General features: G+C 44.1%; 1 pseudogene; it reads right to left on the reverse strand.

Moving 5' to 3' along the window:
* LOC139373789 (probable acyl-CoA dehydrogenase 6) overlaps window positions 1-14,504 on the reverse strand; it is a 37,366-nt pseudogene that overhangs the window by 1,760 nt on the left and 21,102 nt on the right.

Consider the following 14,504-nt stretch of genomic DNA (forward strand, 5'->3'; position numbering starts at 1 on the left):
TTCTTCTCCACTCACCTGTAAAACCTGCTGACCAGGACATCGCTGGTGAAGCCCATCCCTCCCCAGTACTGCAGGCAGCTGTCCCCCACCTCCCTGGATAGACGGCCTGCCTTCAGCTTAGCCATGGACGCCAGCTTAGTCACATCGTTGCCCTTGATGTACAGAGCTGGAAATGGGAGACAGGGAAGAGGTTGATGCCAAGAGTCCTAAACTGATATTACTTACTGATATTATTGTCATTGATCTTTAATGTCAGATCAGTTCAGAGGAGGGAATGGGAGAATTGGGACGTGGACAGTGTCTATTTGTGCCAAACAGATGCCTCTTGTCCCTATCTAATGAAGCAATTAACAGATGCACTAGTGCATTGAAGCTACTGTCTGGTAAAGTGGTTGAGCATTAGTTAAAACCCCTCAAAGGCCATGGAACCCGGCCAACAGCCAGATGTGTCCAGTCTCCTGACAATGACCATTATTAGATGATGTGTTGTGATACTGGCCTAGATTTGAAAGTTTACAGCTTATTATTATGAATCATACATAGGCTGCACTTAACTGATTGTATTTCTCTGGCAGTGTTGGAGAGTAGTGAACTACATGTAGTTCAACTAGTAACTTAACTACATTTTGCAGTAGCTTGGTGGTGGTTCTAAATTCTAATCTTCGTACTGTTTTTAGTGTTAGTTACTTTTTTTGCCATGCAGCGTTGCAGCTAACTACTGGAATTACACACTACTGTTTCTGCCAAAATAATAGAAAATATGGGAACAGTAGGCAAAAATGTCCTTTCTTTTTCTGGCATCAGACCTTCCCAATTCACACTTGAAACATTCTGTTAACATCTGACTCCAAAGTGACCTGTTCTTGCAATTTGTAGTCGATTATATTTCATATATATAAATATATTATTATTTGTCACAAAGTATGTTGTGAACTACTTATTCTAAATACCTTAAGTTAAGTAAACTATATTTTTCTTAAGGGTAGTTTTAGTTTAGCTTTCCTTCTTCCAGTGTGAAGTAATTGATAGCATGGTAAACTGTATTTTCAGTGTAGCTTCCCTAACACATATCTGGTTGCTATCTGTTTTATTTCCAGTGTTTATGTTTGATGTCTTTAATGTATCCACAAGGCCAAGCTGCAAACAACATTTCCCCATAGAAATCAGTACAGGTGTTAGTACCAAATAGCACCATAGTCCCTATGTAGTGCACTACATTGACCATTGCTCTTGGGGCCCTGGTGAAAAGTAATGCACCACATAGGGAATGGAGTGACATTTGGGATGCAGACATGATCTTATCTTGAGTAGACCCACCTGTGGAGCGATGGAGGAGGGAACGCAGCAGCTCGATCTCTGTCTCCAGCTCAGCCAGTCTGAAGTGGACTGACTGGTGGTAGAGAACAGGCATCTTGAAGATCTTCCTCTGTCTGGTGTACTGAATGGTCTCCTGGATGATGTTGTCCATCGTGGTTAGAACTGAAGGGGAAATAAACGGTAGTATAGAGAATTATTTTTTTTACAAGCAAACATCAAGTTCGAGTTATGTGTAACTGCGCAACCCCATACCAACAAGCTCTGTAGTAGCAGGATAGCTAACGCTAAAGTCTGGACCTTCACAAACTCAACAGTGAGTGAGTGATGACCATGAAAACATGCAAGACTGATGGCTATACTTATGTTTAACAAGTATATTATTCTTCTGGCTTTATCTAGCTCTATTTGTGATATTTTACCTTGGCTGGCTGGCTTGCTAGGTAATCAATCTATGATAACATCTGAGATGACCATCTGAATATGTGTTTGTTTACTTGCATGAGCTGCATTTGAAGTTGTGTGTGATCGTATCCACTGCTACATTAACAATGAGCTTTCTGATTCCGAACTGCACGTGCAACTTTTCATGCCGTGGCAGAGAAATGGCTCTATATAGATGCTGTTTGTCGTTTGTGTTACAGAGGGTGGAATGGGCAGGGGCTGTGAACTATTTACTGTGTGGGGAAGTTTATGTCCTTTTTTTTTGCCCCTCAAAGGGTATCACTAGTTTAACTTGGAAGTGGGTGGATGATACAAGTTGATGGAGTCATATAGTGATTCATCAGTGTGGGTATGTGTATCTGTGTGTGTGTTTGTGTGACGACCCCAGGAAGAGTAGCTGCTGCTTTCGCAACAGCTAATGGGGATCCTAATAAAATACAACAACTGTAACGGTTTTCTTGAGTTGATGGAGAGGCGGACCAATACACAGCGTGGTTTCTATTCATGGTTCTTTAATAAAGACTCTACACATGAACAAACTAACAAAACAAGAACCGTGCAAACCCAAAACAGCGCTATCTGGTGCAAACACAGAGACAGGAACAATCACCCACAAATCCCAACAGGCTACCTAAATATGGTTCCCAATCAGAGACAATGACCTAACACCTGCCTCTGATTGAGAACCATATCAGGCCAAACACAGAAACAGACAAACTAGACATCCAACATAGAATGCCCACTCAGATCACACCCTGACCAAACAAAACATAGAAACAGACAAACTAGACACACAACATAGAATGCCCACTCAGATCACACCCTGACCAAACAAAACATAGAAACATACAGAGAAAACTATGGTCAGGGTGTAGTCTTTGGGCTACAGAAATTCTTTGGGCGAGGGAGAGAGGAAGGGAACAGGACGGAATAGGAGAGGTGTGCTTACTGTTGCCACACGCCCAAAGTCTCTCTTCCTGGAATTGAAGCATTTGATAAGTGAAGCCCATCCCCTCCTGACCAATGAGGTTCTTGCAAGGCACGCGCACGTCATCAAAGAAGACCTCTGCTGTGTCAGAAGACCTCATCCCCATCTTGTCGATCTTGCGGGCGATGTGAACCCCTGTGAGGGAAAGCAAAGAGAGGCGTCATCATGTGTGTCTTAGCTGGGATACCAGAGGCCATCCGGTAGCTCCCTAATGGAGTCTTAACAAATTATAACACTGTCTGGAGATTATAATAATCCCTTGATCTTGGACATTGGCTTCTGCACAGAACACTGAAAATGTTGTGAGTAATCAGAGGTATTACTAAAATGTGAATATAAATGTAATCATCTATACTTGATAGATCCCAACTTGAGATCGGCTTAATGCATGTATCGATGTGAGATGGAGAGCAGCAGGTAGCCTAGCGGTTAAGAGCATTCGGCCAGTAACAGAAAGGTCGCTTTGGTCGAATCCCAGAGCCAACTAGGTGAAAAGTCGATTTGCCCTTGAGCAAGGCACTTAACCTTAAAATGGGAGCTTAGCACAAATTCTAACAGAATCTCAAATTAGGATTTGTCCCTCAACAAATAGCCCGCTTTCAATTTCAGAACATAAGGTCAATAACTGGAGATGAAGGTATTGACGATTGGAGAGTTTTTGTAGACTAAGTATATATAATTGTGTCTCACCAGGAGAGTTCATAGGCAGACAGATGAGGGACTTGTTCTTGTGAGACGGACCGTCACTGGTGTTGGCCAGGAGACACATCCAGTCAGCCTGGGTGCCGTTAGTGGTCCACATCTTACCACCGTTCACCACATACTCATCCCCTTCACGCACCGCGTTCGTCTTGATGGCTGAGAGAGAAAAAATATATGACTTTTTCTATAGAACAACCTTTTCCAAACAACTGTGGTCCACTCCTGTCTTAACAAACAGCCCAAATGGAATCACACTATGGGGAACACTGCTGTAGTTAAGAGATACAATTTCCATGAGGACAGATCTATAGTATAAAAAATATCCAGAAATGTTCCATATGCACAAAAAGCGTATTTATCTCAAATGTTGTGCACAAGTTTGTTTACATCCCTCTTAGTGAGCATTTCTCCTTTGCCAAGATAATCCATCCACCTGCCCAGTGTGGCATATCAAGAAGCTGATTAAACAGCATGATCATTACACAGGTGTACCTTGTGCTGGGTACAATAAAAGGACACACTGAAATTAACAGTTTTGTCACACAACACAATGCCACAGATGTCTACATTTTGAGGGAACACGCAATTAGCTGGACTGCAGGATTGTCCACCAGAGTTGTTGCCAGAGAATTGAATGTTAATTTCTCTACCATAAGCTGCCTCCAACATCGTTTTAGAGAATTTGGCAGTACGTCCAACTGGCCTCACAACCGCAGACCACGTGTAACCATGCCAGCCCAGGACCTCCACATCGGATTCTTCACCTGCAGGATCATCTGAGACCAGCCACTCGGACAGCTGATGAAACTGAGAAGTATTTCTGTCTGTCTGTAATAAAGCCCTTTTGTGGGGAAAAACGCATTCTGATTGGCTGGGCCTGGCTCTCCAGTGGGTGGGCCTATGCCCTCCCAGACACACCCATGGCTGTGCACTTGCTCAGTCATGTGAAATCCATAGATTAGGGCCTAATGAATGTATTTCAATTGACTGATTTCCTCATATGAACTGTAACTCAGTAAAATGGTTGAAATTGTTGTATGTAGCATTTATATTTTTGTTCAATATAGATTCAACTGCGGGAAGATTTCTTCTTGAGCGGATGGTCAGCGTGCCAGAACAAAATTACAAATATTTTGTAGACTGCAAATTGACAGCAAGAAGCCCAAACATATTTAATATTTGACTAAAACATTTCAAACCCTGCTTACATTTGTATATGATCACATATACACTATATATGCACAAAAGTATGTGGACACCCCTTCAAATGAGTGGATTCGGCTACTTCAGCCACACCTGTTGCTGACAGGTGTATAAAGTCAAGCACACCGCCATGCAATCTCCATAGACAAACATTGGCAGTAGAATGGCCTTACTGAAGAGCTCAGTGATTTGTAACGTGGCATCGTCATAGGATGCCACCTTTCCAACAAGTCAGTTTGTCAAATTTCTGCCCTGCTAGAGCTTCCCCTGACAACTTTAACTGCTGTTGCAAAACTTACTACTGAGTTCCAAACTGCCTCTGGAGGCAATGTCAGCATAAGAACTGTTCGTCAGGAGCTTCATTAAATGGGTTTCCATGGTCGAGCAGCCGCACACAAGCCTAAGATCACCATGCGCAATGCCAAGCGTCGGCTGGAGCGGTGTAAAGCTCGTCGCCATTGGACTCTGGAGCAGTGGAAACGTGTTCTCTGGAGGGATGAATCACGCTTCCCCTATTTGGCAGTCCGACAGACAAATCTGGGTTTGACAGATTGCCAGGCTACCTGCCCCAATGCATAGTGCCAGCTGTAAAGTTTGGTGGAGGAGGAATAATGATCTGAGGCTGTTTTTCATGGTTCAGGCTAGGCCCCTTAATTCCAGTGAAGGGAAATGTTAACTCTATAGCATACAATGACATTCTAGAGGATTCTGTGCTTCCAACTTTGTGGCAACAGTTTGGGGAAGGCGCTTTCCTGTTTCAGCATGACAATGCCCCCATGCACAAAGCGAGGTCCATATAGAAATGGTTTGTTGAGATCGTAGTTGAAGAACTTGACGGGCCTGAACAGAGCCCTGACCTCAACACCCATGGGATGAATTGGAACGCCGACCGCGAGTCAGGCCTAATCGTCCAACATCAGTGCCCAACATCAGTGCCCGACCTCACTAATGCTCTTGCAGCTGAATGGAAGCAAGTCCCCGCAGCAATGTTCCAACATCTAGTGGAAAGCCTTCCCAGAAGAGTGGAGGCTGTTACAGCAGCAAAGGGGGGACCAACTCCATATTAATGCCCGTGATTTTGGAATGAGATGTTTGACGAGCAGGTGTACACATACACTACAATACTAAAAGTCTCTCTCTATTTTGCGTGGGAATACTTTGGAACAGATTTCCAAAATTAATTGCACTTGGAACCAAATTGCTGGTCTTTCTTTTATGTCCAACAATAAAAAAAAATATATATATATATTTTTCATGCTCAGTAAACTTGGGGGGACAAATGAAATCACACGCGTGCCCGCCAGTTGGGGAACCCTAGTATAGATTAACAATTGATTGGTGCCCGATTAGAGCCTGGAGTGATATTACTCTAAACAGAACAGAAATCATTCTTTATTCTCCAAATCAGTATAGGTGCACAGATAAGCATGCCTTGAAGTTCTTCCTTCTTTGAACAAGATGAAACAAGGGAGAAAATATATATATATATACATTTGTTATTTTCATGCTATCATTTGCCATTAAGAGTGTTTTAATCATGCTGGTGCTCTGATGTCCTCCCGCATTAGAAATAGATTGAGCATCCTTTTCCGTCCCAGATTGGTTGAGTGTTTACTGAGAATCTGCTTTAGGGATGAGAAGAAGTTAGGCTATAATAAAATACTGGTGGGATACTAAATGAAGGCAACGTACTAGCAACATCTGAGCCGGCTCAGACTTCACTCACTCCCAGACAGGCCACTTTGTCTCCCATTATGGAGGGCAGCAGAAACTCCTTCTTCAGCTCTGTAGAGCCAAACCTACAGTATATGCCATTTAGCACAGTGTCACAACACACAGAGACAATGTGGTTAAAGAGCTGATCAAGTAACTGCTCTGTTAGACCTCCAGTCATTGAGCTAACGCTAGTTAGCTTCTTTCAAACTGCACATAGAAACATAACAATGGAATCCATAAGTTCATCTGACCCTGGGCAAGTAGAAAAAGGGCTTAGTTGCCAAAACCTTGCACTTATTTTGCTATGTATAATGAATAGCATACATACAGCTGCTTGACTCATCATCAACACAATATATTCTGAAGTATTTAAACATCTGTCAAATATTACTTGTAGAAGCCACTAAGTCCTAGTTTTGGTTTGTTGGTGTGCATATTGAAGCGGAGATGTCAGAAGAGTGGGTTGTCTCCAAGTCTTCACAAAAGCTTGACTTTACAAATGTTTCTTGTGTGTGTGTGTGTGTGGGGGGGGGGGAATCAGAGACTAATTTATGCAGTTTAGAAATTAAATTACATTGGGAAGGGTGGGGGTGGGAGACAAAGGGGGGGGGGGGGGGGGGGGGTTCCAAAGGGAAAAAGCTATGTGATTGTGCAATTGATTGTATGTTTTTACTTTCCTCTATTAAAATATTATACAAAATAAAAATGAAATGACTTGCTTGATTGGCTCATAATGAAAATAACATGTCTATGGGCCAGATGGGTGCATATACATTACCTGGCCAGGGCAGGTGTGGCCATATCAGTCTGGACTCCGATGGCCATGGGGATGCCTCCACAGCGGATGTTACCCAGCTCCTCTGACACGGCTATACTGTAGCTGAAGTCCAGACCCAGGCCTCCATACTCTGCACAGAACAAATAAACACAATGACTACCACCCTGTAGCACTCACTTCTGTAATCATGAAGTGCTTTGAGAGGCTGGTTATGGCATACATTAACTCCACCATCCCATCCCCCCTAGACCCACTCCAATGTGTATACCACCCCAACAGATCCATAGATGATGCAATCTCAATTGCTCTCAACCTGCTCCACTGCAGCCTCGTCGATGAGAGTGTGGGGGGGGGGGGGGGGGGGGGTGCTCGGTCCTCTTTCCTGTAGTCCACAATCATCTCCTTTGTCTTGATCATGTTGAGTGAGAGGTTGTTGTCCTGGAAACCACACGGCCAGGTCTCTGATCTCCTCCCTATAGGCTGTCTTGTCTGTGATCAGGCCTACCACTGTTGTGTCATCGGCAAACTTAATGATGGTGTTGTAGTCGTGCCTGGCCTTGCAATCATGAGTGAACAGGGAGTACAGGAGAGGACTGAGCACGCACCCCTGAGGGGCCCCTGTGTTGAGGATCAGCGTGGGGGATGTGTTGTTACCAGGATCCAGTTGCAGAGGAGGGTGTTTAGTCCCAGGGTCCTTAGCTTATTGATGAGCTTTGAGGGCACTATGGTGTTGAACGCTGAGCTGTAGTCAATGAATAGCATTCTCATTCTCTATTTTGTACAGGTGGGAAAGGGCAGTGTGGAGTGCAATAGAGATAGAGATTGCGTCATCTGTGTATCTGGCGGTATGCAAATTGGAATGGGTCTAGGGTTTCTGGAATAATAGTGTTGTGAGCCATGACCAGCCTTTCGAAAGCAGTTCATGGCTACAGACGTGAGTGCTACATGTCGGTAGTCATTTAGGCAGGTTACCTTAGTGTTCTTGGGCACAGGCACTATGGTGATCTGCTTAAAACATGTTGGTATTACAGACTCGGACAGGGAGAGGTTGAAAATGTCAGTGAAGACACTTGCCAGTTGGTCAGCACATGCTCGCAGTACACGTCCTGCTAATCCGTCTGGCCCTGCGACCTTGTGACTGTTGACCTGTTTAAAGTTCTTACTCACATCGGCTGCGGAGAGCGTGATCACACAGTCTTCCAGAACAGCTGGTGCTCTCATGCATGTTTCAGTGTTATTTGCCTCGAAGCGAGCATAGAAGTAGTTTTGCTCGTCTGGTAGGCTCGTGTCACTGGGCAGCTCTCGGCTGTGCTTCCCTTTGCAGTCTGTAATAGTTTACAAGCCCTGCCACATCTGACGAGCATCGGCGCCGGTGTAGTACGATTTGATCTTAGTCCTGTATTGAAGCTTTGCCTGTTTGATGGTTCGTCGGAGGGCATAGAGGGATTTCTTATAAGCTTCCAGGTTAGAGTCCCGCTCCTTGAAAGCGGCAGCTCTAGCCTTTAGCTCAGTGTGGATGTTGCCTGTAATCCATGGCTTCTGGTTGGGGTATGTGGGGACAACGTCATCGATGCACGTATTGATTAAACCAATGACTAATGTGGTATCCTCCTCAATGCCATCTGAGGAATCCCGGAACATATTCAGTCTGTGCTAGCAAAACAGTCCTGTAGCTTAGCATCTGCTTCATTTTTATTGATCTAGTCACTGGTGCTTCCTGCTTTAATTTTTGCTTGTGAGCAGGAATCAGGAGGATAGAATTATTGTCAGTTTTGCCAAATGGAGGGCGAGGGAGAGCTTTGTACACGTCTCTGTGTGTGGAGTAAAGGAGGTCCAGAGTTTTTATTCCTCTGGTAGCACATTTAACATGCTGATAGAAATTTGGTGAAACTGATTTAAGTTTCCCTGCATTAAAGTCCCCGGCTACTAGAAGCGCTGCCTCTGGGTGAGCGTTTTCTTGTTTGCTTATGTCGGAATACATCTCATTCAATGCTGTCTCAGTGCCTGCTTCTGACTGAGGTGGTATGTAAACAGATAAGAAAAATACATATGAAAACTCTCTAGGCAGGTAGTGTGGTCTACAGTTTATCATGAGATGCTCTACCTCATGCGATCAATAGCGCGAGACTTCCTTAGATATCATGTACCAGCTGTTATTTACAAAAATACATGGTCCGACGCCCCTTGTCTTACCAGATGCCGATGTTCTATCCTGCCAGTACAACGTATAACCAGCCAGCTGTATGTTGATGGTGTCGCCGTTCAGCCACGTCTCCGTGAAGCATAAGATATTACCTTTTTGAATGTCCTGTTGGTAGTTTAATCTTCCGCGTAGGTTGTCTATTTTATTGACCAAAGATTGCACGTTTGCTAGCAGAATGGAAGGAAGTGGGGGTTTATTTGATCGCCTACGAATTCTCAGATGGCAGCCCGCCCTCCGGCCCTTTTTTCTCCTCCTCCTCTTCACGCAAATCACGGGGATCTAGGCCTATTCCCGAGAAAGCAGTATATTATTCACGTCGGCCTCGTCCGACTCATTAAAGGAATGAAAGGATTCTGTCAGTCCTTGGTGAGTAATCACAGTCCTGATGAAGTTATTTTCGGTCATAAGAGATGGTAGCGGCAATATTATCTGCAAAATAAGTAAAACAACAAGTTACAAACAATGTAAATAAACATACAAAAATCACAGGTTGGGGGCACGTAAAACATCTGCCTTCTCCGGCGCCACTCTTGAGCACTACTCTCATATTGTTAGGGCTCATTTTGCTATAGATGGGCTTATAATGGAGTTATATAGAGCTTATGAAGTGCTTACAACTATTCCATCGAGATATACACAGTTGAAGTCAGAAGTTTACATACACCTTAGCCAAATACATTTAATCTCAGTTTTTCACAATTCTTGACATTTAATCCTAGTAAAAATTCCCTGTTTTAGGTCTGTTACGAACACCACTTTATTTTAAGAATGTGAAATGTCAGAATAATAGTAGAGAGAAATGTTTATTTCAGCTTTTATTTCTTTCGTCAAATTCCCAGTGGGTCAGAAGAATACATACACTCAATTAGTATTTGGTAGCATTGCCTTTAAATTGTTTAACTCGGGTCAAATGGTCCAGGTAGCCTTCCACAAGCTTCCCACAACAAGTTGGGTGAATTTTGGCCCATTCCTCCTGACAGAGCTGGTGTAACTGAGTCAGGTTTGTAGGCCTCCTTGCTCGCACACACTTTTTCAGTTCTGCCCACACATTTTCTATAGGATTGAGGTCAGGGCTTTGTGATGGCCACTCCAATACATTGACTTTGTTGTCCTTAAGCCATTTTGCCACAACTTTGGGAGTATGCTTGGGGTCATTGTCCATTTGGAAGACCCATTTGCGACCAAGCTTTAACTTCCTGACTGATGTCTTGTTTTAAGGACATTACATCAAAGTTGGATCAGCTTGTAGTGTGGTTTTCCACTTTAATTTTGAGTGTGACTCCAAATCCAGACCTCCATGGGTTGATAAATTTAGCTAGCAAGCACCCCCCTTTTTTCTCCAAACATAACGATGGTCATTATGGCCAAACAGTTCTATTTTTGTTTCATCAGACCAGAGGACATTTCTCCAAAAAGTACGATCTTTGTCCCCATGTACAGTTGCAAACCGTAGTCTTGCTTTTTTATGGTGGTTTTGGAGCAGTGGCTTCTTCCTTGCTAAGCGGCCTTTCAGGTTATGTCGATATAGGACTTGTTTTACTGTTGATATATATACTTTTGTACATGTTTCCTCCAGCATCTTCACAAGGTCCTTTGCTGTTGTTATGGGATTGTTTGCACTTTTTGCAGCAAAGTACGTTCATCTCTAGGACACAGAACGCGTCTCGTTCCTGAGCGGTATGACGCTGCGTGGTCCCATGGTGTTTATACTTGCGTACTATTGTTTGTACAGATGTGTGGTACCTTCAGGCGTTTGGAAATTGCTACCAAGTATGAACCAGTCTTGAGGACGTCTATCATTTTTGGGCTAATTTATTTTGATTTTCCCATGATGTCAAGCAAAGAGGCACTGAGTTTGAAGGTAGGCTTAGAAATACATCCACAGGTACACCTCCAATTGACTCAAATGATGTCAATTAGTCTATCAGAAGCTTCTAAAGCCGTGACATCATTTCCTGCATTTTTCCAAGCTGTTTAACGGCACAGTCAACTTAGTGTATGTAAACTTCTGACCAACTGGAATTGTCACACAGTGAATCATAAGTGAAATAATCTGTCTGTAAACAATCGTTGGAAAATTGTTTGTCAAGCACAAAGTAGATATCTTAACCAACTTGTAAAAACTATTGTTAGTTAACAAGAAATTTGTGGAGTGGTTGAAAAACGAGTTTTAATGACTCCAACCTAAGTGGATGTAGACTTCCGACTTCAACTGTATATATGTGTATTATTTATATATACACTGCTCAAAAAAATAAAGGGAACACTAAAATAACACATCCTAGATCTGAATGAATTAAATATTCTTATTAAATACTTTTTTCTTTACATAGTTGAATGTGCTGACAACAAAATCACACAAAAATTATCAATGGAAATCAATTTTATCAACCCATGAAGTTGGTCTGGATTTGGAGTCACACTCAAAATTAAAGTGGAAAACCACACTACAAGCTGATCCAACTTTGATGTAATGTCCTTAAAACAAGTCAAAATGAGGCTCAGTAGTGTGTGTGACCATGCTGGTCATTTATGAACATTTGAACATCTTGGCCATGTTCTGTTATAATCTCCACCCGGCACAGCCAGAAGAGGACTGGCCATCCCACATATGCTCTCTCTAATTCTCTCTTTCTTTCTCTCTCTCGGAGGACCTGAGCCCTAGGACCATGCCCCAGGAATACCTGACATGATGACTCCTTGCTGTCCCCAGTCCACCTGACTGTGCTGCTGCTCCAGTTTCAACTGTTCTGCCTTATTATTATTCGACCATGCTGGTCATTTATGAACATTTGAACATCTTGACCATGTTCTGTTATAATCTCCACCCGGCACAGCCAGAAGAGGACTGGCCACCCCACATAGCCTGGTTCCTCTCTAGGTTTCTTCCTAGGTTTTGGCCTTTCTAGGGAGTTTTTCCTAGCCACCGTGCTTCTACACCTGCATTGCTTGCTGTTAGGGGTTTTAGGCTGGGTTTCTGTACAGCACTTTGAGATATCAGCTGATGTACGAAGGGCTATATAAATACATTTGATTTGATTTGGCCTCCACGTGCCTATATGACCTCCCTACAACGCCTGGGCATGCTCCTGATGAGGTGGCGGATGGTTTCCTGAGGGATCTCCTCCCAGACCTGGACTAAAGCATCCACCAACTCCTGGACAGTCTGTGGTGCAACGTGGCGTTGGTGGATGGAGCGAGACATGATGTCCCAGATGTGCTCAATTGGATTCAGGTCTGGGGAACGGGCGGGCCAGTCCATAGCATCAATGCCTTCCTCTTATAGGAACTGCTGACACACACCAGCCACATGAGGTCTAGCATTGTCTTGCATTAGGAGGAACCCAGGGCCAACCGCACCAGCATATGGTCTCACAAGGGGTCTGAGGATCTCATCTCGGTACCTAATGGCAGTCAGGCTACCTCTGGCGAGCACATGGAGGGCTGTGCGGCCCCCCAAAGAAATGCCACCCCACACCATGACTGACCCACCGCAAAACCGGTCATGCTGGAGAATGTTGCAGGCAGCAGAACGTTCTCCACGGCGTCTCCAGACTCTGTCACGTCTGTCACATGTGCTCAGTGTGAACCTGCTTTCATCTGTGAAGAGCACAGGGCGCCAGTGGCAAATTTGCCAATCTTGGTGTTCTCTGGCAAGTGCCAAACGTCCTGCACGGTGTTTGGCTGTAAGCACAACCCCCACCTGTGGACGTCGGGCCTGTTTCTGACCGTTTGAGCAGACACATGCACATTTGTGGCCTGCTGGAGGTCATTTTGCAGGGCTCTGGCAGTGCTCCTCCTGCTCCTCCTTGCACAAAGGCGGAGGTAGCGATCCTGCTGCTGGGTTGTTGCCCTTCTACGGCCTCCTCCACGTCTGCTGGTGTACTGGCCTGTCTCCTGGTAGCGCCTCCATGCTCTGGACACTACGCTGACAGACACAGCTCGCATTGATGTGCCATCCTGGATGAGCTGCACTACCTGAGCCACTTGTGTGGGTTGTAGACTCCGTCTCATGCTACCACTAGAGTGAAAGCACCGGCAGCATTCAAAAGTGACCAAAACATCAGCCAGGAAGCATAGGAACTGAGAAGTGGTCTGTGGTCACCACCTGCAGAACCACTCCTTTATTGGGGGTGTCTTGCTAATTACCTATAATTTCCACCTGTTGTCTATTCCATTTGCACAACAGCATGTGAAATGTATTGTCAATCAGTGTTGCTTCCTAAGTGGACAGTTTGATTTCACAGAAGTGTGATTGACTTGGAGTTACATTGTGTTGTTTAAGTGTTCCCTTTATTTTTTTGTTAAGCCATGCCTCCTTGCCTGTGCAACATTTCCTCATCTCCCACTCCTTCTTATGCAAATATACCCAATGCTTCTCCCTCTTTTTCTCCTGCCCTGCTACAGAGTCCAAGGTGCCCAAAGGAGCTCCTTAAACTTGACCCCAAAAAAACATCTGGGTCAGATGGTTTATACCCTTTCTTCTTTAAGGTTGCTGCCCTTATCATCGCCAAGCCTATCTCCAACCTTTTTACCCTGTCTCTCCTTTCTGGGAGGTTTCCATTGCTTGGAAGGCAGCCACTGTTCATCCTTTATTTAAAGGGGAGATCAAGCTGATCCTAACTGTTATAGGCCTATTTCTATTTTTCCCTGTTACTCAAAAGTGTTGGTAACACTTGTCAATAATTAACTGACTGGCTTTCTTGATGTGTATAGTATTCTTTCGGGTATGCAATCTGGTTTCCGCTCAGTTTATTGATGTGTCAGTGCAACCTTAAAGGTCCTCGATGATGTCACCATTGCCCTTGATTCTAAGCAATGTTGTGCTGCTATTTTTATTGACTTTGCCAAAGCTTTTGATACGGTAGACCGTTCCATTCTTGTGGGCTGGTTAAGGAGTATTGGTGTCTCTGATGGGTCTTTGGCCTGATTTGCTAACTACCTCTCTCAAAGAGTGCAGTGTATGAAGTCAGAAGATATGCTGTCTCAGCCACTGCCTGTCACCAAGGGAGTACCCGAAAGCTCGATCCTAAGCCCCATGCTCTTCTCAATTTACATCAACAACATAGCTCATCCATTTATATGCAGATGATAGTCTTATACTCAGCTGGCCCCTCTTCGGATTTTGTGTTAAATGCTCTACAAAAAAGCTTTCT

This window comes from Oncorhynchus clarkii, chromosome 18 (genome assembly GCF_045791955.1).
Source record: "Oncorhynchus clarkii lewisi isolate Uvic-CL-2024 chromosome 18, UVic_Ocla_1.0, whole genome shotgun sequence".
In the NCBI taxonomy this organism is placed as follows: domain Eukaryota; kingdom Metazoa; phylum Chordata; class Actinopteri; order Salmoniformes; family Salmonidae; genus Oncorhynchus; species Oncorhynchus clarkii.